At 38.4% G+C, this 24,758-nt stretch overlaps 1 protein-coding gene across 1 annotated transcript in view; it reads right to left on the bottom strand.

Annotated features, from left to right (window-relative positions):
- maea (macrophage erythroblast attacher, E3 ubiquitin ligase) overlaps positions 1 to 24,758 on the bottom strand; it is an 84,794-nt gene that overhangs the window by 47,635 nt on the left and 12,401 nt on the right. The gene's annotated exons all lie outside the window — the stretch shown is intronic.

The raw sequence follows: 24,758 nt of genomic DNA, 5'->3' as shown, positions 1-24,758 counted from the left end.
CCACAAAATGTAAAGTAGACATGGAGACAATTTGACTGTGACTGCCAATTAAAAGTTTGGAAAATTGACAAAGACGTTTCTCAAATGGTTTTGTTCTTTGTGTTTTGAAATTTGCACCACTGAACACAAGTTGTTAAAATTCTTTAGCTGTGGATAGTTGAGTTACAGCAATTAATTGATTAGGTCGTAGACATGTAATGCAGCAACTAATAAGATAATTCACTTATCGTTCAAGATAGAAGAAAAACAGATATTTCTGTCTTCTCAAATGTGAGAATCTGCTACTTTCCTTTGTCCTATACTGCGGCAATTTGAATATATTTGGGCTTTGGATTGTTGGTTGGACAAAACAAAACATATGACGGTGTCACTTCTGACAGTTTTCCCTATTTTCTGATGTTTTTTAGACCAACTGATAATTCAAACAATCTAGATAATAATCAGCATGCCAATCACTAATGAAAATAATTGTTAGTCCTATGCACTGCATTGCGAGACAACAGTGTAAATCAATTTAGTATGCATATGCAACCCAGTACGAACTGAAAACAGAATTAAGTATAAAAGGGCAAAAGTCTTGTTTCAGACTCTTCTTAAGAGAGCGTTCTTAAAATGGTTGGCACATTTCTAAATACTACTTTACTCAAATGCGGCTGGTTAGACAAACTTAAAAAATCTAGGACAATACTTTTCTCTTTTATAATAGTAAAAGCAATACACAATGGTCTTTTTCCTCAATTAGTTTGAAGTTTGCATCCATCAACAGTGAATATAAAGTTACTAGCTGATTCCAATAGATGTCACTAGTACAGTTGAAACAGTCATCCTATAGAGAAAGAAGTGCAAACCAGCTTAACAACTAAATCTGCAATGGCTGTATCTGTTTTTCAGTTTAATTTATATTATGCAATAAATCTATATTCATTTTTGGGTGTTCCTCGAGACATATACAGTGCACTTGTGTCACATTAGTGGAGCAGTTGTCAACACTTCTTGCAACAGTTCCTGGCCTACACTGAGTTATTGACTGCTCAAACATGGAGCCTAGAGTCATTTAATCCGATCATACAATAAGCACTAACAGAGATTTGGACTTGAGACTTGGACTCGAGGGGACTTGAGTTTTGATGACTTGTGACTTAGCGTTTACTTAGCGTTTGCGTGACTTTACGTTTCACTTGTCCATGCACAAAAGTCAATTGTCCGGATTTATCATTTTAAAATGTTTTTTGTTTTAATGCGAAAGCAGAATTCGAATAAACCGTTGAAAGCTGGTTTGAAAGAGGCTGATTTACCAAGGGATCCTTCAAAAGGTGTAGTTACTTTACAGTTAAATATTAGCTGATTTTTAACTATATACATTTAACCAATACAAATGCTGCTAATGCCTGCTATATTTAAACTGCGGGCGATTATTACTTGGACTGACACTGTTATCGTGAAATAGAAGTAATGAGAGGTACATAACGTTAAGTAACTTGGCATTTTATCTTGTTTAAGTTTTAACTAAGTAAATTTCTCTTCACTTGCCCAGCAAAAAAATCCACTCGTCCTGGAAAAGCCTTAATGTCAAGCCCTGGGCATAATGACTTGTGTTTATTTATAGGTTTGAGTGTTATCTGTTACATAGCCTATAAAATAATATAATTTTATGCTGTCACATTTCTCTCTATCAAGTATGCTATGTAGCATCAGCCACGCAAACTGTAAATATTTCCCACAAGGAAAAAGCAGACTGCTGAATGCTAGACCTGCTTATCAAAACTTTTGGACAGCCAACTGCAACCTCAAACTTTATTTGTCATTCAAAGGTAAGAGTCTACCATGAGGTCTGTTGTTATCTAACATTAGCCTGATACAATCTGTCACAACTAACGTTAGCTAAGTAATGTTAGCCTGAGAACTGAATTGACTGGTTCACGTTGCCTTAACTAAGGACTCAACGTGACTTAACTAAGTACTTGACTTGACCTGTGACTGTGACTCCCAAAATATAATTCAAGACTTGCTTGAGGCTTGGACCAAATGACTTGAGACTTACTTGGGAAATGAATTATTAGCAGAAACACTGCTTTTGTTTTTGAAATGCATTATCCAGAAGACCAACGTCTCCAGCACTGTACTGATTCTTTCAATGATTTAAAGGACTGAGCAAATGAGAACTCAGGTTTTCATCCAATCTATGTAGGTAGGTTTTTCTGTATAAATAAGATACAGTATAAATATTGAATAATCTATTTAACAGTTAAAAGTTCAGATGTATTTGTGAACTGAAGAAACAGAAATGGTTGTTAGCTGGATGCTGCCAATCATGTGAGACCTCAACTTGAACAGACTGTAGCTGACTTCTGACACACGACATGGACCTCTGCTTCATCTCTTTGTCTTTCTCTTTATTTATCTCTCTATTGCTCCCTACAGACCGCCAAAAACTCTCCATCCACACTCTCTTTTCTCTTTGTCACTCCCTCTGGCCTTCTTTGGTTCATCCATTTAAAGTTACTGTCTGAGTTACTGAAACAGGCTCTCCAGCAGCTGGAAACTCAAGATGGTTTAATCTAAACCTCAGGAAGCATGATGAGAACCAGGTGCAGTAAAAGACAAAAGAATGAAAACTGGCAGAGGGCACAAATTTTTCAATGTCTACAATTTGTGCCCTACTGTTCATTTTTAAGAGATGTTTCTGGTGCAGTTTCTGGTGCAATAACGATTTACACTCTGTTGTTGGTATTACACACATTACACACATGCCTGAATTACACACACATGCTCAGTACCTAGACATGCACTAATGGAGAGATGTCAAAGTGGGGGGGCTGCCCATGGAAAGTAGCTCCGAGCAGTTGGGGGTTTGGTGCCTTGTTCAAGAGCACCTTGGCAGTGCCCCGGAGGTGAACTGGCACCTCTCCAGCTACCAGTCCACCTCTATACTTTGGTCTGTACGGCGACTGAACAAGCGACCGGTTTCCCCGGTTTCCAACCCAACTCCCTACTGATTGAGCAACTGCCACCCCCACCTATTGTGCAATGGTAAACACACAGCATATAGTACACGCACATAGCAGAGCTTGCAAACTGTGGCTTTTTGATTTCCAGTGAGTTATTTCAACGTTATCAACATAACACACTGGAAATCCAAAATACTTCCACACTTTCACACACTTTAGTGAAAGAGGAGGCTCAAGTTCTGTTGATGGCTCTCCAGCATCTGCAGGTGCCATGCTATCTTTTGACTGGCTGTAGCTAAGTTACAGAAGGTTGACTGACTCGCAGCCCTTCAACACGTGTTTTTTCCGCTTGACAAGCCGACCGGACGTGACAAGGGGGCGAGGCAGTATCAACGAATCCATGTTTTAATTCGATTATCAACATTGTGAATTAATTTCGATCGATTTTTATTTAAAATCGAAACTGCGGTTTCAATGTAAACTGGATAATTAGCCGCTGTAATAAGGAATATGACAAAATAAACTGTGTTGAGTTACACCAAAGAAAGATTCTATCAGCAAGACAGAGGCATTTTCAAACAGTAATTTAGCAATCATGCAGTCTATGGTAGCAATACCCTTACCGCTGCACGTCAGGATGTCAGCCAAGTAAGAGGCAAGACAGCCAAGCTGGTGTAGCCATTTTAATTGATTCAAGTGGAAACCGGTCCGTATACATAATATGTTATATCCATTATGCATACATTACGCATTTAATGTTTCCAGCAAGCTTTTAATGTGTCTATACATTGTTTTTCAAGAAAATCCTACTCATTGTGCCTTTAAGAGATATTCAAACAGAGTAAAATTTGGAGGAAAGGACAGATGAATGACTAACGCTCTCCGCACCTTCAGGAAATACCATCAAGCTGCCCTTGGGCAGGGCATTTTACAGGAATAAATGTTTTAGCACAATCCTATTTCACAGGGTTCAAGAGGGACATTTCTTATTTGTATACTTTTTACACAAATAGGTTTATTTGTATTTGAACTTTGGTTGACACAAACACAAAGCTATTATGATTGAGCTTGTTACTATCAAAAAAGTCAAAAGCATCATGGTTTAATAACCATTTTTCCATTATTTTTTTGAGATTATTGTAGTCTAAAACGTCTCTTTATTTTTTACCCTTATTTCTACGACCTACTTTTTCGTTTGGTTTTTTAATAAATGTATTTGACTGGAAGGTTTGGACAAAGCAGTTATGTGTAATTGATAGAAGTGACAATAATGGAAATGCTTTGATTGCTTTTTAAAAGGAACATATTAAAATGGAAGTTTAGGCAATTTACCTGTGAACCTACTGAATGCAGCTGCAAGTTTTATACAAAGTCATACAATGAAAAATCAGCTTTAACTTTGAGACCACACACTTGGAACCCTTGTGACATGTTAGCTCCTTGTCAAATTTGTGCACTCTCTGTTTGACGTGACAAAAGAAAGTGTGTGTTTGCAAGAGGTGGGTCCAGGCTGTAACAGACAAACGGGTCGATGATAGACATGGAGGAAATGGGTGGATTTTCACACCTCCTCTTTGCATCTCCCTTTTCCTCTCTGCTCTTCTCACCTTTCATCATACATCTCCTCTCACCTCTCTGTGGTTTCTTCTCCTGACATTTTCTTTCTTCACTGTACATTCTGCTCTGCTTTCCCCTCAACTGGGCACAGTCCAGATAACGCTTAACAGAGAAATATTATCCCCAAAAATGTTGGGGAATACAGTGGCCACCCTAACATTCAGAAAGTGATGCACCCTGCTGAGATGAGTGGACCACCAAATGCTGGATTTCCACTGATATTTGTTTCAGTGGCTGGTTTCAGTTTCCATTGGTCCACATACCATTTCATAGGGCTCTTCCGCCCTGCCAAGAAAAATGTCTGGTAGTTAAGAAACACCAGACACATGCTTGTAAATGCTCCCTGAAAGGTGCCAACTCCGTTGGGCGCTTTGTCGGGGCTTTGTCAGGTCATGCTTATTTTGTTAGCGACAAGCAAAAATGGTGCACTAAAAATTTGCCTGCTATATTTATCAATTAATCTATTTTTTTACAATGATATTTGGCCATCACTGTCACACGTGTAGAAAATTCACAGACAAGCTACATCATTAAAATGAAGTGTTAAATGTCAACAACAATGTTAGTTTGAGCACTGGCCGGTTTGTGCAGCATCTGTTACCAAGACGATGACACAGTGACACAGCAGAAAGCTCCTGCAAGAGATTTAAACTCTTTGGCTACAGCTATTAGCCATTGCGTTACACATGCAGGTTTTGTTGATGTTATGCCTTTATGCCTCATTCAATATTTGTGGTTTTAATAGGCAAAGAAATGGCTCCAACTCCTGAACTGGGTCTGTTGAAGTAGATTATACTGTTATCTCTGGCCCTATGGGTTTTGTTAGACCCATACAATGTTGGAAGAAGCAGTGAAATGGTTTACATGAAAAACTACATAGACCGCTGGATAGAGCCCACGCTGCTGGGGAAACCACGAGGAATTGAATGAAAGGTTAGAGATTAGGAAGGAAAGATTATGAGAAAGACAGCTAAAGATACAAACAGATAGGAAGGAGAGGAAGAAAAGACTGACAATGAGAAAAAGATGGAGAATGATAGAGGTAAAGTTATCCATTTTTTATTTGCTTTCACGATTGCTTACCCCTGCCAGGGTTGAAAGTGAAATAAAAGGCTAAAGCAACAACAGTTTATGGAAAGAACAGGTGTAATTATGGTCAGATCTTTTACCTGACTGATGGAGAAGTGATATTGATAAGAAGTTACGCATTTACAGCGTCGGGCTAATATTTTGCCCGCTGTCCTTCCTGTTTTAGGAAGCAGTGACTGTATTGTGTTTTACCTGTAAAACTGTGTCTGTTTTTTTCATATTTTTTGTAGAATTGTAGTTTGGCCTTCTTATGTAAAATATGCAGCTCTGGTAGATGTTTGCAGATGGTCATGCCAGTCCCCCTAGGATTTAGCAGCCTTTATTTTAGATTGTCGCGGCCCAAAATGCCTGATAAAAATTGCAATACAAGTTGCGATATTTTTTGTTTGTTTGTTGCAATGAAGTTGCGGGAGACAAAAACAGTTGTGATTGTTTTGTATAGTTTTTTAAAAATAAAAAGGAAACCTGTTTTGAAGAGAATAAATTTACTCTAGGCTGAGTTTTCCGAGTAACCTTACCAGTAAGGCTGAGAATGCTGCAAATGAAAATAGCTGGTGAATTTAAGACAAAAAAATTATAATTTATTAATTTAACCAAATCTGAACATGTCTGTCAATGGCTTATTGATCTTTACATTGTTAGTTCATTTCCTATTCACGCTTGGTGAAGGTGGTGACCCAGTTTCTGCATCTAGGTTTATGGGATTTTCTGTTGTTTTGTTTTCTGCCCACATGTGTGTGAGGTGGGAGAGACTGACACTTGACAGATGCAATATGGTTCACATAAACACACATTGAGAAATACACAGATGTAGGACTACATACATGTACGCATAAACACACATATAATATTAATTACTAATAGCAAAAAATTTCTAATAAGGAAAGAAATTCCACTCTCTCAATACTTTCGGCTTCTGAACTGGTTGCAGTTCCACCAGAGTTCCATTTGGGGTGCTCACAGGCGGGTGCAGAATGAATGAGTCTCAAACACCTCAAAATTCAGTTTTCTCACAATATAATTTTCTGTCTAGTAATTTAAATAATGCATACAAAAGGGGAAGCTAAGACAATACACCCTGCTGGGTGTAAGATTTTTTAAAGTGTTTTTTTTGTTCTAAAAAGCCTTTTAAAATCTCAATGATGTAATACACATCACAAGGCCGGACATTGCTTTGAGTCACTTCCTTTTTTCTCTTGAGGCTTTGACAACACAGCTGACAGGTCAAGCTCTCTCTGTCAAAACACATGATAAGAAAGAGGTTTACAGATTTTTTAAAGACCATTTTGTAAAGAAAATATTCACTCAGACATTCTGGATCTGTTTTCGGATGCCATCAAGCAGGATCTCTGGTCGTAATCAGTCCTTCACTAACCATTTAGCATTCACTAGCAAAATGTTAGCGTGTTATGGGCAACAACAACTCAACCTGTAACAAATCAAAGTACTCATTTGTTTGTAGATCAAACAGAAATATTACCTAAGCTCTGAAACTCTGAAGCAGAGTTGTTGTGAGATATGTTAACTGGAGTCTGACCTTTAGCCAATCCACTCAGAATAGCAAACATCCATCCAGTGACTGGGATGTAATAAAATTCAACATGAAATTTTACATACTTGTAACGTAACCCGTGCCTTAAAACAATAGCCTGTTTTCATAGACGTCCATAGACTTCTTAAAGTAAAACAACACCAGCTTTGTTTTAGTTAATCCAAAACGGGATATTTCCCAAAAATATTTAACCATTTCCAGTATTGTGTTTGAACAAATCAAGTGTAGTTCTTCTTCTTGGAATAAGTGGAGAATAAATTCAGATCACATGGCAGTGCTTCATCCTGTCATAGATTAATAACAGCCTGTTTTCGGAACGCTGATCCAGGAAGCTTTTAGAGAGACAATAGTGAACTATACTGCAATACCTTTACGGCTAAATGATATATGTAGGTGCTTTAAGGCATGCAGGGTGAATACAATTCCTTTTCGGGGTCACAAAAGGGGTTAAGGAGCTGCTGTGTCATTGTAAGTGTGAGCTAAGTCAACACCAAGTGCTACATTTGAACTCTTTTTTGTAAAGCTGTAACTTTACAACCTCTTTCAGTTGCACCATCCGTCCACTAACTTAACTGAGTCAAGTGTAATCAAAACATTGTCACAGAAGATGAAATTTTACCTAGTGTGTGATTTTGCTAAAATGTGTATTGGCGGTGGGTGATATGGCCCTTAATAATATCACAACATTTCAGGACATATCTGTGATGATAGACTTGATGGTTTGACAAAATACCGAACAATATTTTACAACTAAAATCCAGAACAGTAAATTGCAACAAATAAAGTGATTGAGTTGTAAATGTCAGCACAAAAGTTAACAGTTTGGGTTCAATTATTCAACTGATGTTCTAACCCAAATGCAGTGTTTTTTTTGTGTGCAGTGTTTGCAAGACTTCTTCCCTAATTGCATACCTAAAACCGATTATTACAAACAAATATATAACAATCAGGCTATTATTAAAGACAATATCTGATTACAGTAACACAAAACGTGGACAGGGAGTTTCATTAAACTTGACCAGTAACATCCCAACATGTTAAAACGAAACTTCTTTCCTTCGTTAAGACGTTTCTGGTTCTTTAGTAAATCCGATGCTCAATACCCACAGATTGTGAGTGCACACTCAATGAAAACCGTAGCGCAGATTTGCGTTTATAATGCAATTATTGTAGTAAATCTGGCCCTGTCTTCTTTTCTGTTGAAAACAAAGATGAACATAAGATCGGAAAAAGGGGGTTGGTTTACTGGTTTGGTTTTGTAAATTGAAACTCTACTTTAGAGACAATCCTTGTGAATTCTTGACTTTTGAAATGATCCTCAATTTAAAATATAAATCGCATTCATGACTACAACTATTTCCATCCCACTAATGCCAAGTTACAGCAAAGCATGTCAAGTCAAGTTATGTCTAAGGACTCTTTTCATCGCCCTCTGTAGTCTGCTTTAATTCCTACTGGTTGGCTTCTGATTCTGTTGAACGTCAATTAAACAGGCTTTAAATTATTGTGACAGGTAACATTGAGACAATGGTACAATAACAGCAATGCCATATTTGTTCTTTCAATCAGGATGGAAACCTAGATCTATCAAACCACTTGTAATTTAGGTATTTAAAAGGTTGAAACTGCTTCTGGTTTTATAATCAGGATTAAAGTTCAATTGTACAGTAATAGAAGCTCGGACTCAAAATCTTTCAAAGAGAAGGAAGGGGTAAATGGGGTTGGGGGGTTGATGCTATCTGCAAGAAAAGACAACAGACTTTGGAGGGAATTAAACTAACAACCTCTGAGTTATGATCCAGTTTCCAGCTACTTGGCCACTCCGCTGTCCAGATACACATCTTATTGTATTATAGTTTTGATGTTACATACAAGGAATCTTTCTCCATGTTTCTATCTAGGTTATGGCTCTGGTTTTAATGACTTTCAGTTTGTTTTGTTTTTTTTAACAGGGAAATAACAACAGAGATAACCACGAAAAAACCAGCAAATATCTTGAATAAGATCGTGAATTTGTTTGTTTATAAGTGTGGAGATGTAACATTAGGACTGACGTTTTTCTTTTAGACTAAGAGGTTATCTTTAGAGAAAGAAATGGGTATCTATTGTCGCATTGCTGGTGAAGATGAGGTTCATGAATATCTACTATATTATGAATCATTGGAAATAAATGATGTATACATTATCATGCGTGTGACATGATACTTAGTTTAGTGTTTTTTCTGTCTCCATAAATGTAAAATAAAAACGTCCCAGCTAATGTTATACAGTGAGAAGCGTCATTGTCCTTACCAAGTCTTGTGTACTTTGGGCTACTATCAGCTCCGTAGTTGAGATACCCAGATTGTGGATAACTTTAGCTTCCGTTATTGTCAGCCATGCTGCTGTAAAGATATGCTGTTGGGCTATAAACCGTTAATATTCCGTAATAGTCAGCCAGTTACCATTTTTATATCTAGTAACATGAAACAGTGAAGACTATAGCAAAGTTATTTCCAGCATTTAGTCATGTGCAGATAATTAGGTAATGTAAGAGGTGAGACAGGAGTAATAGTATGGCCTCCTATCATATAGATAATGAACACTCCAGGGGGGGAGATTCAAATGCTGCTATACGCACGCACACACACAGCAACTTTTATTTCTGCCTTCATTAACCTCCCAGCACATGTCAGGCGGACAAAGAGACAGAGGCAGGCAGGTAGAGAAACAGAGGCTTCCTCTTAGTCACCCCCCCCCCACAGCTGTCAGATTTCAGGTTCTCACATCCGTCATCATTATTCATTATAAGAGAAACTTGAGAGACACAACGGCTGGTAAGGCAATTTACACAGAGTATTGTGCAGTAACTGCCCACACCTATAAAAACAGGAGTGCGGACCTTATTACTCTGTCAAGACGTCACAGGAAACCAGGGGTAGATTGAAACAGATTATGGTGTTACAGAAATCTCATTAAAAAATGGTAATTCTTATCTCACTTTAATTTTTTACAGATACAATAGGAAAATAACTGATTCCAGGTATAGTTGATAAGTCCTACATTAAGTATTCCATTTTCCCTTGAACTTTCCTAAAATGTCAACATGAAACAAGGGTAATGCTTTTCTGGAACAAGTACTTCTCAGTAATACATGAAAAGGTTACAAAAGAAATTGCCTAGGACAACATTGGCAACACTAGAATGAGAAAGTAAATAACCTCAATTGTTGCAGGCATTTCTGGAGTTACGAGGGGAAACTTTTTTCTAAAGGTCATGTGTTCAAATCTGTGATTGAACTTTTGACACCTAACCTTGTTGATTTATATCTATCTAAGAAAAGGTAGATGGAAAAAGCACCTTTTTTAAGCCAAAAGTTTAAAACTATCTACAGGAGCAATACTTGCATGCACACACTCTGTCACACACACACACACACACACACACACACACACACACACACACACACTGCAACTACAGTATATGACTAAAACAAATAAAAGGAAATATTTTAATGTGCATTTTAAGATCATTCACAGGCCTATTTTTGGCACAGACTGTGCCAATACTAAGACATGAAGATTTGTTCTTTGCTCTGCCCAGGCATCACCCTGTTGCCCAAATTTCCAAATAATCGAAATCAAAGAGCAACCGGCGTGACAAATGATGGTTAAAGCTTTAAGTGATGCCAAAGACACTATAAGCAAAGTCTATGATTCAGCAACAGCAATGCCATCAGTGGTGGTTTTAGACCACTTCAAATGGAGGGGCCGGGTCGGGTGCCATTTGCCTTAATATCTCCTATTTGGGTTTAAAAATGTACAAAAATATTTGAGAGGGGATTTAAGGTCCTTGCCCCCCCCCCCCCCCCCCCCCCCCCCCCCCCCCCCCCCCCCCCCCCCCCCCCCCCCCCCCCCCCCCACACACACACAATTATAGTGACATATATTGTGCACCGTCTCTCTCTTGTACCTCCTGAGGCACACTGAATGTCTCGAGAAATGTCACCTACATAAAACCCCTTATACATTATTGCACCTGGCAGTTTTGAGGCCTGTGATACTGAACTGCACCTGCTTTGACACAATCCATGCATGCGTATGAATTATCTTATGGCTCAAAAATCCCTCTTCAACCTGTCCAGGTAGAAAAGAAGGCGATTTAGTGGAGTGAGGGATCAGAGGATTCACCTGGATTCACCTAGTCAGCCAGGCTCATGGAAACAGCAGGTCCTCCTGATAGTTTTTTCTGCCTTTAGTGTATGGCTGTGTTCATAAGAATCACAGGATTTCTGGGCAGCAAAGCAGCATTACCTAACAGTTCCTCAGAGAGGGATGGCAAATCCTTGAACAGAGAGGGACACAAGAAAGTCAAGATGATCTTCCTAGCTGACCTACTGTAAACCAATAAGGTGTGGGAGTGTGTGTGAGAGCCTCTTTTGGTGTGCGCATGTATGTATTGTGTGTATTAAAGTCCCTTGTACTGCAATAATGCCATAAAGAAATGCTTTTTTATGAGGCTTGATGATTGTGTGCAAATGTGCCTACATTTTTTACTGAAGAGCAATTCTTCCTACACATAATAACAAAAACAGAAAGTCTATAAAAAATCTTTCTTTGTGCAGACATCTGGTCAAATATCAAACCACATCTTCAATGAAGGTTTCTGTATGTGTTCTTACATTTTTATTCATTCTGTTCTTTACTTATAAGTGCAGTCATGTCAATGTGAGAGCATTGCCTTGTGTGTGTGTGTGTGTGTGTGTGTGTGTGTGTGTGTGTGTGTGTGTGTGTCCAAAAGCTTCAACAGCCTGTCAATCAGGCTTTGATTTGCAGAACTAACTGGCCAGAGTTTCATACACCACCAGGGGATTCATGACAAAGCATCATTGTCCAAGTGTTGTTATGCAACACCTCAGTCCTGTGGAAATTTTACTATTGCTTTATTTTTCATCTTTACTTTAAAGCTGACATCATCCTCAAGCATGCTGAGGGAGTGATATAACCTTTATATCTGTGGAAACCATTCAAAGCGTATTCGCGTTACTTGGACAATGAAAAACTATCCTCTGAGAGGTCATTCAGTGTTGAGTCTTCAAATCGTATTTCTCCAAAAGGAAGAGAGGCACAATCAGCCAGAGAGGTGAGGTAATCGTAACTTAAGCAATATGGCTTGTTTAAGCAATTTTCAAGTGATTTTATCTTGATATTTCCGGAGTGATAATATTACAGATTTTATAATGTCATCATTTTTTTAAAGAAAATTCCAAGTGCATTGGAAACCAGTGAATTTATCTCACGTATTTTCACCTTTGTTCAAGGAAGACAGTTTAAGATGGATGTTTTTTGCGGGGTGAAAAGTATCCATCTTAAGAGATTTCAAGGTTATCTTTTGACTACAGTGATAATTTAATATCCTCCCCTGTCCTTTTATTTCCAAACTATTAGTAACTCATCTGTATCAAAGCCTGGAAGCTGGACATACTTCTGTTCAACTTATTTCTCTTCCAACAATCACAACGTAAAGCCGTCCTCACACTGACCTATTTTTCAGTTCTGGGCCTTTTTGTGTGTTTGGTTTGCATGTTCTCCCCGTGTTTGTGTGGGTTTCCTCCGGGTGCTCTGATTTCTTCCCACCATAAAGTAAGGTGACCAGATTTCTCAAACAAAATCCGGGGACATTTGCAGCTCAGAAGCGTATATAACTCCAAAACAAGTCATGTTTTTCTTTTTGTAAAACTTAAAACGGGGACACTAGACCTGGAGCTGTTCTCATTAGGGGCTGATCTGGACACTCACAGGATGTTAGTCTATTCAGTGGAAATTGTAAGCTTTGGTAATTCTATTGCCTTGTACTGTTTCCCAACGGTTCAGTAAACTGCTGTCAGCGTCTTTAGCACCGGGTGCTGACCCGGTTTGGATGGCTGTAATGATAGTGGCTGGCTGCTAGCTGGCTGGGGTTTGACTGTGGATGCATCCCCGGGGCTAGCTGGCTAAACTACCATTAGATTAGTTGTCTATCTATACAGTTAACGTTACTGATAAATTTGTGGCTTAGCCCAGAGTTGTTAACCGTGGTCAAAACAATCATACTAAAAAAAACTGAGCATGTTGAACAATGTCGTAATGTTATGTTACCCTCCAAGAATTAGCTAACTTTATAGACCAAGCATTAGCATTAGCTCCTTGGCAACCAGCACCTTTATAATAGGCTAACCTTAGAGCAAACCCCAAAGCACTTTTCCTTTTCGGTCCCCCTACAGGTTGGAAGCAGAATTGTCCATTCCATTACCATAATTGTTATATCTCATTTGAATTACAGATCTGCTACCCAATCTGGCAAACTTGCATAGTGCTTTTATAGCCAATAGAGGGCCTCAAAGCGAATGCAGAAGTGCCGTTCACCAACAGTGTTGGGCAAGTTACTTCCAAAATGTAATATATTATAGATTACTAGTTAACGTTATTTGAGAGTAATAACATATATTACAATATTACTGTCTCTGAATTGTACAATGCATACTTTTGTTTTACTTATGAGTTACTTTCACCTAAATAACACCGTAAGTTTGACTAAGCAGCTAGCGAACCACCGGATCAATGAAGTTTCCTCTTTATCCACTTGAAGACATCTTAGATCATTCATCATTCACCAAAACATGTTTGTCTAGCTTAAGTAGCTCACTTTGTAGCTTGTAAAACTGCAACAAAAAAGGTCAAAGTAAAAGGAAAGCGTTTTTGGTTGTCATTTGAAGCCATTCCACTACAGGCATAGTTATTATGCCTACGCCTCATAAAATGGAATGATATTTAGGTGTAGCAAGCCTAAACATTAATTCCAAACATGTTTCTTTCTGTTAGCAGCTTGGACACACTGCTGGCCGCAATGGACTCACGTTGTCCGTACCTGTCTGGTTCTGGCTCTGAACACGGGAACAGAGATAAGACAGCTTGCTTCAACGCAGCGTAATAACTCATGAAAATAATATCCATCCCACAAATTTCTCCGTCTCTGCAGTCACCTCAACTGATAGGTTGATATCTATGCAGGTAAAAGTTCAAATGCAGTAAACCGTTCAGAGGGAGCTGTTAGGGCAGAGTCAGCATGAAGTGGACACTAGGTTGCAGGAATAGATCAGAATGTGTATGTGTTTCACAAATAAGGAATCTTGTCAAATGTAACTCTGTTTTACAGAAATAGATTAACTGACCACTGCAGAACAAGAAGACTACAAGAAACAAAGTTATTCTGATGTTCATTGGTCACTCTTGTATTGACATTCGTATATATTCAGTTGGCTCACTGTGTCACGGAAGTTTTTTCACTGTTTGAATAAAGCTGCAAATGATTTGAAATCCTTGGATTCGTCATCTTTAACGGCTTCATCATCGTCTCCTGATCTCAACCCTTTATTATCAACCATTGAATACAGCAACAGGAAATAATATGCACAGCGTTTATTTTCCTGTGAAAAAATGTTTTGCGGTGTTGGTGAATTCTTAAAAAAACAAAACACCACTAAATGTTGAGTTAAAATGTGTTGTAACTTGCATTACTGAGATTCTAATGAGAATAATATTACCGAAATTTAATTAGTATGGCTTTATATTACTGTGTTACAGCAAAAAGGAATACATTACTGTAATTGCGTTGCAAAAAAACAAATACCATACAAATACAAGAATAAAAAAAATATTTTTCAATTTCATAGTTTGTGGACACAGGTTTAGAAGGAGAAAGGGAGGGGTTTTATTTTTGTAAGTTTAAAATATTCTAAATAAAAAACATACTGTTCTAATAACTAATAAAATAAATAAAAAACATACTGTTCTAAGTAAATAAATAAATGGGTAAATGGGTATGGGATAAATGGGTATGGAATTAGTTTTACAACTGAAATTAAAAAAAAAATGTACAGTGGGAAAGTACTGAAAAAAGTACCTTTCTTTAAATCTCTGTGAAGAGTTTGAGTATGTAAGTCATAGCTAGCTTTCCTGTTACGAGCCACAAACGTCAACGTTATAATTTTGTTCTGACCTTGATGTTAATAATTGCCCTCAATTCTCAAACCAGCATTGAATCATAATGTAGAGTCAACCCCCAGTCAAGGCCTCTGTGTACGGCACATACAAATCGTTTTACCACATCAAGTTCAGGAGAAGCAGTGCCAACAGTTTACTCTTACTCGATTACATAATCAGAATTGATAGAGAAAAAACACAGAAATTACCCAGAAAATGTTGTTAAACTATTAAGATTGTGCGTGTAACTTGTTTTGAGTTTTGGATTTGTTCTGGTCTGTGCAATGCCAACTGTAGGTCTGTTTAAATCTAAAACCTTTGGGAGTGCGTGGGGCGGCTGTCATGTCAAAATACGTGAGATAAATTCACTGGTTTCCAATGCACTTGGATTTTTCTTTAAAAAAATGATGACATTATAAAATCTGTGATATTATCACTCCGGAAATATCAAGATAAAATCACTTGAAAATTGCTTAAACAAGCCAGATTGCTTAAGTTACGAAATAACTAACAACAAAGTTAAAAAATGTAATTTCCCCTTGTAGGATCAATAAAGTATGTCTTATTCTTTAACACCCTTTTGTTCTACTAGTTATGTTTTGTTTCCAGTAAATTATACACTTTAAACCCAAAATACAAAATTTGGAGTGTTATAATATTTGATACCTCAACAGAGCTGTTAAACAGAGAAAGAACCAAATGGATTCCAGAAAATAAGCTAACAGCTTAACTCTTTATTGTGGTTATGTAAGTGTTTTAACCCTTTATTTGTGGGTGTTTGGGGTTTGTTTTGACGCTGAAGCATAAATGTACTGGTGTACATCCAGTGGTGAAATGTATGGGCCTAGTCTGTCACTGTCTGACAGCGTTTTGGTTCAGGTCTTTGGTTCTGTTGGGCATAGTTGTTTTCTGACTGACAAAAGAGGTGTGATGTTGGCTAGGATTCAATGTTTTCTGATTATGTTGCAACTTGTCAGGCAGATAGAGTCCACAAATACCCAACTAGTTGCATGTTTGATTCCACAACAAATAATTCTGCATTTAAAACACCACGCTTGCAGTGGTAGGTGCTCAAGATTAGAGTGAGAGGTCAGCACATGCACTTTAAATTGATTGCTGACAGCTCAAAATGTTGGCAGTGAAACAAAGTAGTCATGCCCTTTTGTTTACTTCAAAATGCATCTAATGTAAGTCTCAATAATATGGTATTTTATATAGCAATAGTGTCATTTTCATTGTAGTCAAGAGCGAGACAATGGGAATTGCAATTATATTGTTGGCTGAAAGAAACCAAACACCAAATAAAAAGATGAAGATGTGTGTAAGATTGCCATAAGTCACTAAATGCCACTACTTCTGATTTCTGTCCAACAGCCATCAACATTGCAGGACAGATTTTTAGTTTAAAAAAAGTTAATTTGATATGGAACATTTCCTTAAAAAAAGCCTCAATGAAGTGCAGCCACCGTTTTGTGGCAGGAGGCAAAATAACAGAACTTAATAAATTCAGCATTTAGAGGTTACATTCTCACTCCATTCATTTATTTCTTTACTTCATTAGCCAGTTATATCAAAGTAAAATCTGGTAAAGTTCTACATGTTCCGTCACAACCACCAGGGAGCTTTCCAGTGTAAACACAGTCTGACTATCATGGACCTGTTCCATCAGACCATTTGGGAATAAAATGTCTCGGTTGCTTAGGGACTGGAAACCTCTGTTGATTTTTCTTCTTAACTCGGTCCAGGATGTGCATTTGTGACTTTCCAGAAACAAGCCCGATGCTTTAATTTCCAGACTATTAGGTTTAAAGCACTTTATAGAATCTGTGATAGGCTTAGTCAAACCCCTAACTGACTCTGTGGTGTAACATCTGTGGTTTCATATCACAATTAGAGGTTTTGTATGATTTACTTGACTCTGCTCTGTTGGCCATAGTCAATAGCAGAAGACTGTGGTCATGCTGAAAAGCTCAAAGGGTGTACAAATGTATGTAACAGTATGAAACAGGTTGTTTCTGAAAAAGATGCACACATGTTTTTTGAAGAAAAAAAAGTGGTTATATAAATGAGTACTATTTTTGGAGTAATAACAAATGGTGTCTTGCTTCAGTAATACAAAATATTTCTGATTGGAACAGCCATTGTGCAATGTTTTTCAGTCAAAATCTCTGTGTGTCAGAAAATCTGAAATCCAGTCCTGGTACTCTTGCTTTTGAGAAATGTTGCTTATCACACTAGTATTTGTTAACAGTGCCAATAACGTCCAATAAAAAATGTTTTGATTTACTTTTAACAGCTCAGCAGCATCACACCTTGCTAACTGTGCCCCCTAATTTAAACCAACAGCATTCTTTGACGACAGCTTTCCACAACAACATTAGCTTTAAATTGTATGAACAACTGGCTAACAAAACGAAAAAGCCAGATTTCATTTAATTGGGACATTACATTGCATGCTTCCTTTTAAAACAGAAAATTACAATGTGTCAATACCGCAGCCTTGGGCCTTAATGCTTAACTGTTGCTCCCACTTCCTCTCTCAATTGGATCTCTTTGTTGCTCCATCCAGACAGGTCAACAGAACACACATTGAGAAAACTTAAACCGGCTTTATCACGGTTTTCTTCCATGTAGAATTACAGTACATTGTGGCACTTTTGCAACCTCACAAAATTGGACCACACCGTGTTGTTGCCGGAGTACTGCGCATATTTCAAGTCAAAACTTTGAAGAGTGAAACCTGCAATGAACCATAAGACTACTGTGCTGGAAAACTGATCTTTCATCTAATGTTTTTTTTTCCCTTTTTTGTTTGCAAAAGGGGCCCTGTAAATCATGTCCTTTATACCTCCGGCTGGGGGTTCACCGCCTCACCGCAGGGTGGGAGGAAAGCATGATGGGAAAAACATGATGGGATCTCAGTTTAGTGGGTCAGAGAGAAGAAAAAGAGCAAAAGAGAATGAGAGGCTGTGAAAGAAGTAGGAGGAGCGGTCTGCCCTGGATAAGAGAGAAAGACAGAGACAGCAGGGGGGTAAAATATTGAAATATCGTCAGACAGAGAAAAAGAAATATCGACTGAAGAATATTAAGACATAAAACCAAAGTAAAAGCAATCCAAATCAGATTCCCTATTTCAAACATTTTAGGCAATCAACAAGACCCAATTCCATACATGACAGGAAAACAGACTATAAACTAATGAAAAAAAGCAGATATTTTGGAATATTGTTAGAAGACAATCCAATACACTTTCTTTAGCAAGCCTTTGTAATAAAAAACATACTGTACTGTACTGCACTGTGATAATAATATGGCTTTGTTCCTCCTGGAAGTCAATAGCAACATTACACATTATACTTCCTTTCTAATTCCCACAAAGCATAATGGGAAGTAGTGTTGGGGTCAAAACAAAACGTCAAATGGCCCTACATTACATTAACAAACCTCAAAAGGTTATACAACATAGTGGAAAATTGGCTAACTATTAGCCTTTCTGCTCCAGTAACCTATTTTCTCAAAGTGAAATCTCACAAAGGTCATGGCCACCATTGGATCTTGCACCTCTCTCCTCCTCATGACCCCACACTGCCATTTGGAGTTGCCCATGTGCAAATCTGCTTTGTGCAGCTTTTAAAAGCCTTCTAGTAAAACTGAACAATGCAATACAGGTGCCAACTGCTCAGCAAATCCCAATGAAAGACACAAGAACGACTGAGGGGGAGCAAGAACAGCAGCCTCAGCAACTGTAATATCCTAAAGTTGAATTTATATGCGTTGTCTATTAATTCTCTGCGGTCACCTAATACCCTGGACCAGAGCTGTTCATCCATAATTCTCACATATAAACTGCTTTGGTCTTGACATTTAATATTGGCTTGTCTGACAGTGGTGGGGTTTGATTTATGATGGTACAAACATTCAACAAAGTCAGTTGCAATACCAGCAGTCTGCTTCTGTGGAGTCAAACAGTGGGACTCAGATTGTGTATCATTACAGGGTTGAGGCAGGTCAGACAGTTTGTGATTGAATTCCTGTACAACCAACATTAAAAGAAGCCAATATTACAGTCCTTCATATGGGTGAACAGTGTTTCCCACAGATTAGAAAGCAATCTGAGGCATCATTACGTCATTACGCAATTATTTGCATGGAGCTTAGTGATTGTGTCAGCAAGGTAGATAGAAAGAGATTCTTTAGCCAAATTATCTCAAATTCAATCCAGGAATTTATTTTAACTTATAATTATTACTTAGTTAGCCCATCTGTAAAGTTAAAAAAGAAATTCTACAAAGGGAGGGAAAAAGATCAAAAAGATTTGGAGAACACAGGAGAGAAATACCTTGCGTGCTCGCTGGACAATTCTGGCTACTTTTTTACAGAAAGTCACTGTCTTTTCTACGGAATATCTCCAGATTTCTCACTAGTTGGTTTTGTGAAAATAGTCGCTAAGGGGGTCTGAAAAGTCACTAAATCTAGCAACAAAGTCAGTAAGTTGGCAATACTGTTTTCATGGAGACAGACGCTGTGTGCAAGGAGGGGAAGGGCTGTGTATATGTGTGTGTAGAGTGATAGAGAACGAAGGAGAGCAGGGAAAGGAAATGCAGTTGAACAAATGCGTGTTTTAAATAGCGATAAAAAAATAAATTAATTTATAACAAAATGCAATGCTTGATGGCTGGTGTTGATTGACAGTAGAAGTACAAAATATTCATTCAACATTGAACAAAGAAGCACAACATCCACCCCAGAAACATTATACTAACATAAACATGAGTAAAGCTCCAGCCAAAAAACAAAGTGAGCCATGTGCTGCATAGATATAAAATATCACCATCAGCCTGGTTTTTGCTCTAACCTGCAGCTTCCATTAGAAGGGACACACAAATACACACACAATATATCCAAAAATGTCCAAATGAATGTACATGCACACAGATTGCTCCTACACAGTAGTGGAAATTATTCACGGAAATCAGGGGTCATTATTGCTCTAACAAGGCCCAGGGGATAGGGGTAAGTTGCTAAGACCGGGGTAGTGTGTGTGTGTGTGTGTGTGTGTGTGTGTGTGTGTGTGTGTGTAAGAAGGAAAGATAGAGTAGAATAACTGATTCATAATTAATGACATGTGGTCGATGTATTCTCTGTGTGTGCGAAATGTATGCATGCATTTGCGTGTGTGTGTGTTTGAAAGCACATGACTCAACCTCTCTTTGTGTCTGTTTATCAGTATTTCCAGATCCAATGTGGTCAGCGCTAAACCTTACTTTACACGAAGCCAGAGCCAATACAATGAACTCACATTCTGTGACCATAGCAACACCACAACAACAACAACAACACCACACTCTGCAGTTTTTGGGTTGACATATGGTGGCCCCTTTGTGGCGTTCATCTTTACTTTAAGTGCACCAGTTTCTTTAGGAAGTTCAATGATGTTACTTGGCTTATAAACCAGTTTTTGGATATAGCAGCATTGAATCTGTTTCCCAACCTTTATTTATATGAAACACCGGAGAAGTTACTGGGTGCAGCCAATGGCAAGTATTATACTGGCTGATTCAAGTTTGGATTTGAATGTAAGAAACACCATGCCCAGTACTCAGCACTTACAGAGACTTTCATTCCGCAGCAGGTCATATCCAAGTTCAGACACTTTGATCAGTTCATATTGGCTCTGAACCTTTCAGTGCCTTAAGGGTGTCACAGTTAACTGTTAAATGCAGGACACTAACTTCCCAATTGTTCACTTAATTAGACAATAACACTAATTAGATCAATATGAACTTAATAACTGATGATGAGGCACAATATATGATCCAAATGTATACTAAATCACAACTCAACACCAAAATGGAAAACACAACTGGAAGCTGCTTCCTAACTCACAAAGTTTTTAATAAACTGGCTAAATATGGACGGATTTGTTTCCATTAGAAATGTTTCAAAAGAAATAAGTAAGCAGAAAGTAATAACACAGGTCCCACGTGGTCCCAGGTGGCGTGTATTAACAACTGGGAGCCGCAAACGCGCCTTAAGTAAAGGACACTACACTACTATGCAACAGAATTTTTTTTTATTCCTTTCTGCCCGCCAAATTCAAATTAGAAAGTTGGACTTATCAGTAACCTTGTGACAAATTGTACCAAGAATGGGGTTTGACAGGGGTATTATCTTTATTTTACTGTAAATTCAAATATATCTAATTAGCTTGGGACTATAACATTATGGCATCATTGCTTGTGTAGTTGTATGAGGTACTTATCCATAACTACAGTAGATGGCGGTTGGCACACCCCCAGTTTGGAGAAGCAGGCAGGAGTATAGACACGGAAGCTAAGCAATATACTGCTGTAAATAGGGGGAGCTGCAAAACTTACTTTAGCCACCTTAAAAATAGCCCACCCCCAAAAAAAACCTTAGTTTAAGTGTACACTATATATAGAATATTTTTCACCACTTTATTTTGCTGTCAAACAGCCTTGTTTAAGTTAACATGTGGGGAACTGAAGCCATTAATACACGGCCTATGGATAAGTACCTAATACATACCAACTTCAACAAATCCATACTATCCCTTAGTGTGTGTCTCTTACTGTGAACATGATATCTAACTGTCTCATGTTCAAATAATATACTGTATTTACATACACTCACCTATAGGATTATTAGGAACACCATACTAATACTGTGTTTGACACCCTTTCGCCTTCAGAACTGCCTTAATTCTACGTGGCCTTGATTCAACAAGGTGCTGAAAGTGTTCTTTAGAAATGTTGGCCCCTATTGATAGGATAGCATCTTGCAGTTGATGGAGATTTGTGGGATGCACATCCAGGGCACGAAGCTCCCGTTCCACCACATCCCAAAGATGCTCTATTGGGTTGAGATCTTGTGACTGTGGGGGCCATTTTAGTACAGTGAACTCGTTGTCATGTTCAAGAAACCAATTTGAAATGATTCGCGCTTTGTGACATGGTGCATTATCCTGCTGAAAGTACCCATCAGAGGATGGGTTCATGGTGGCCATAAAGGGATGGACATGGTCAGAAACAATGCTCAGGTAGGCCGTGGCATTTAAACTAAGCCCCATCGGCACTAAGGCGCCTAAAGTGTGCCAAGAAAACATCCCCCACACCATTACACCACCACCAGCCTGCGCAGTGGTAACAAGGCATGATGGATCTATGTTCTCATTCTGTTCACGCCAAACTTTGTTTAGAGTATGTATATATTGTGTATATATTAGTATGTATATTTCTGTTTTGGTTGATATGTATGTGTAAGCACAGTGTGAGTAACAATGCTCCAAAGAGAAATTCCTTGCATGTGTCCTCATACCTGGCAAATAAAGCTGATTCTGATTCTGATTCTGATTCTGAAATTTGGAGTCTACCATCTGAATGTCTCAACAGAAATCGAGTCTCATCAGACCAAGCAACATTTTTCCAGTCTTCAACTGTCCAATTTTGGTGAGCTCTTGCAAATTGTAGCCTCCTTTTCCTATTTGTAGTGGAGATGAGTGGTACCCGGTGGGGTCTTCTGCTGTTGTAGCCCATCCGCCTTAAGGTTGTGCGTGTTGTGGCTTCACAAATGCTGTGCTGCATACCTCGGTTGTAACAAGTGGTTATTTCAGTCAAAGCTGCTCTTTGATCAGCTTGAATCAGTCGGCCCATTCTCCTCTGACCTCTAACATCAGCAAGGCATTTTCGCCCACAGGACTGCTGCATTCTGGATGTTTTTCCCTTTTCACAACATTCTTTGTAAACCCTAGAAATGGTTGTGTGTGAAAATCCCAGTAACTGAGCAGATTGTGAAATACTCAGACCGTCCGTCTGGCACCAACAACCATGCCACGCTCAAAATTGCATAAATCCCCTTTCTTTCCCATTCTGACATTTAGTTTGGAGTTCAGGAAATTGTCTTGACCAGGACCACAAACCTAAATGCATTGAAGCAACTGCCATGTGGTTGGTCGATTAGATAATTGCATTAATGAGAAATTGAACAGGTCTTCCTAATAATCCTTTAGATGAGTGTATATATATATAGATATTTGGTAAATTCTATATTTATCTTTTTAAATTAAATGTGTACGTTTCACAAATTGGTTTCAGGTGTGCTAGTTCTGTCAGTTTTGTCCCTTGGTAAACAAATTGCAACAAAGTGATGATAGTGTATAATTTCCAAAATGTCTCAGATGAACACACCCATTATACTGAACTTCAGACTCCAGTTCCCATTCTTTAGAGATTTATTCTATCCAAATGCCATCGTTATTACCACTGAAATATATGGGGTGCTGACATTACTCCCAGTTTCCCACCACAATATGTACATCCTCAACTCCCACTGCAGTTGCAGCCGGCACGTGCCAGACTCGACTCTTCGGCCCAAGGCTCTCGTGGTACTTCTCCCCAAGTTATTACAGCTTACTTTCAAACAACATACGACTGTACAACATACAACATTTTGTCTTTAAATCAAGACCTTAGTCCTTCAGTGTTGAAAATATAAAGCAAAAATAGACCATCCTTTACATAAAAAGTTGTGGATTGCTGCAGCAACAGAAGAGGAAAAAATGCAATTACACAAATTCAGACCATGGAGAGTATATGTTTGTGAGAGTCACATCTGTATCAACAACAGTTCCCAAAACACTACAACTGTACTGTACTGTGTGACTTTAACAACCACTAACATTCAGGCAGCAAGACAGCACATATATTTTATATTTCAGAAAGAAGAAAGCCATAGAAATGACACAGGATAAAACATAAACTTGCAATAAACATACAGGTCTGTGTGATACGGTTGAAAGCTTGGTCTTGCCATTAGCTGGTTTCAAGGTCAAAAATAAACTGTGAAGATCAACTTGAGTTGATCGGAGTTGTTAAAGAAGTTCAAACGTTTATCACAACTGAGTATAACTGGACCTTGAGTGGAGTGTTTTGTCAGTACTGGCAGGTCTACCCATCTACATGCCATCAAGATTATACTACTTATAAAGGGTTTCCCACAGCACTTTGGAGCTAAGGAGTCCACCGAAGCAACAGAAGTGACGTGGTGGCTGGCGTCTGGTGTGTGCGCCAGTGTTTGTGTGTGTGTGCCTGCCCCCCACAAAGCTCTGACATGCAGACAGCAGAGCAACAGAAGAAAGTAGCAGCACCTTCACAAAACTAAATACTATTTTGGTACCAACATTTACTAGATAGACATAATTTATTAATTATGTATTGTTATTCATATTTTTTATGTAGTGTTTGATAAATAATTGTTAAATGTAGTACAGTGTTCAATGTACAGCATTACTCCTCATGCTGCTTCCTTCTTATGTTTTTTGTCTTCCCTCGATGAAACTGAATACAGAACAGCACTGCCCGCTGTGCAAGAGTTAGTAAGACGGTGATGAGTTAATCTTCCCCTTTTCAAATGCCACTGACAGAAGGAGACTGGATTCTGAAGTATAAAACAAGAAATCCTGGACATTGAGAGAGGTTGATTAAGGGCAACTGGTCTGTGTGTGTTAGTTTGTGCTTGTAAGAAGAATGAGCG

The sequence above is a fragment of the Etheostoma cragini genome, chromosome 10 (assembly GCF_013103735.1).
Source record: "Etheostoma cragini isolate CJK2018 chromosome 10, CSU_Ecrag_1.0, whole genome shotgun sequence".
NCBI lineage: Eukaryota > Metazoa > Chordata > Actinopteri > Perciformes > Percidae > Etheostoma > Etheostoma cragini.
This window is presented reverse-complemented; position numbering and strand designations above follow the sequence as displayed.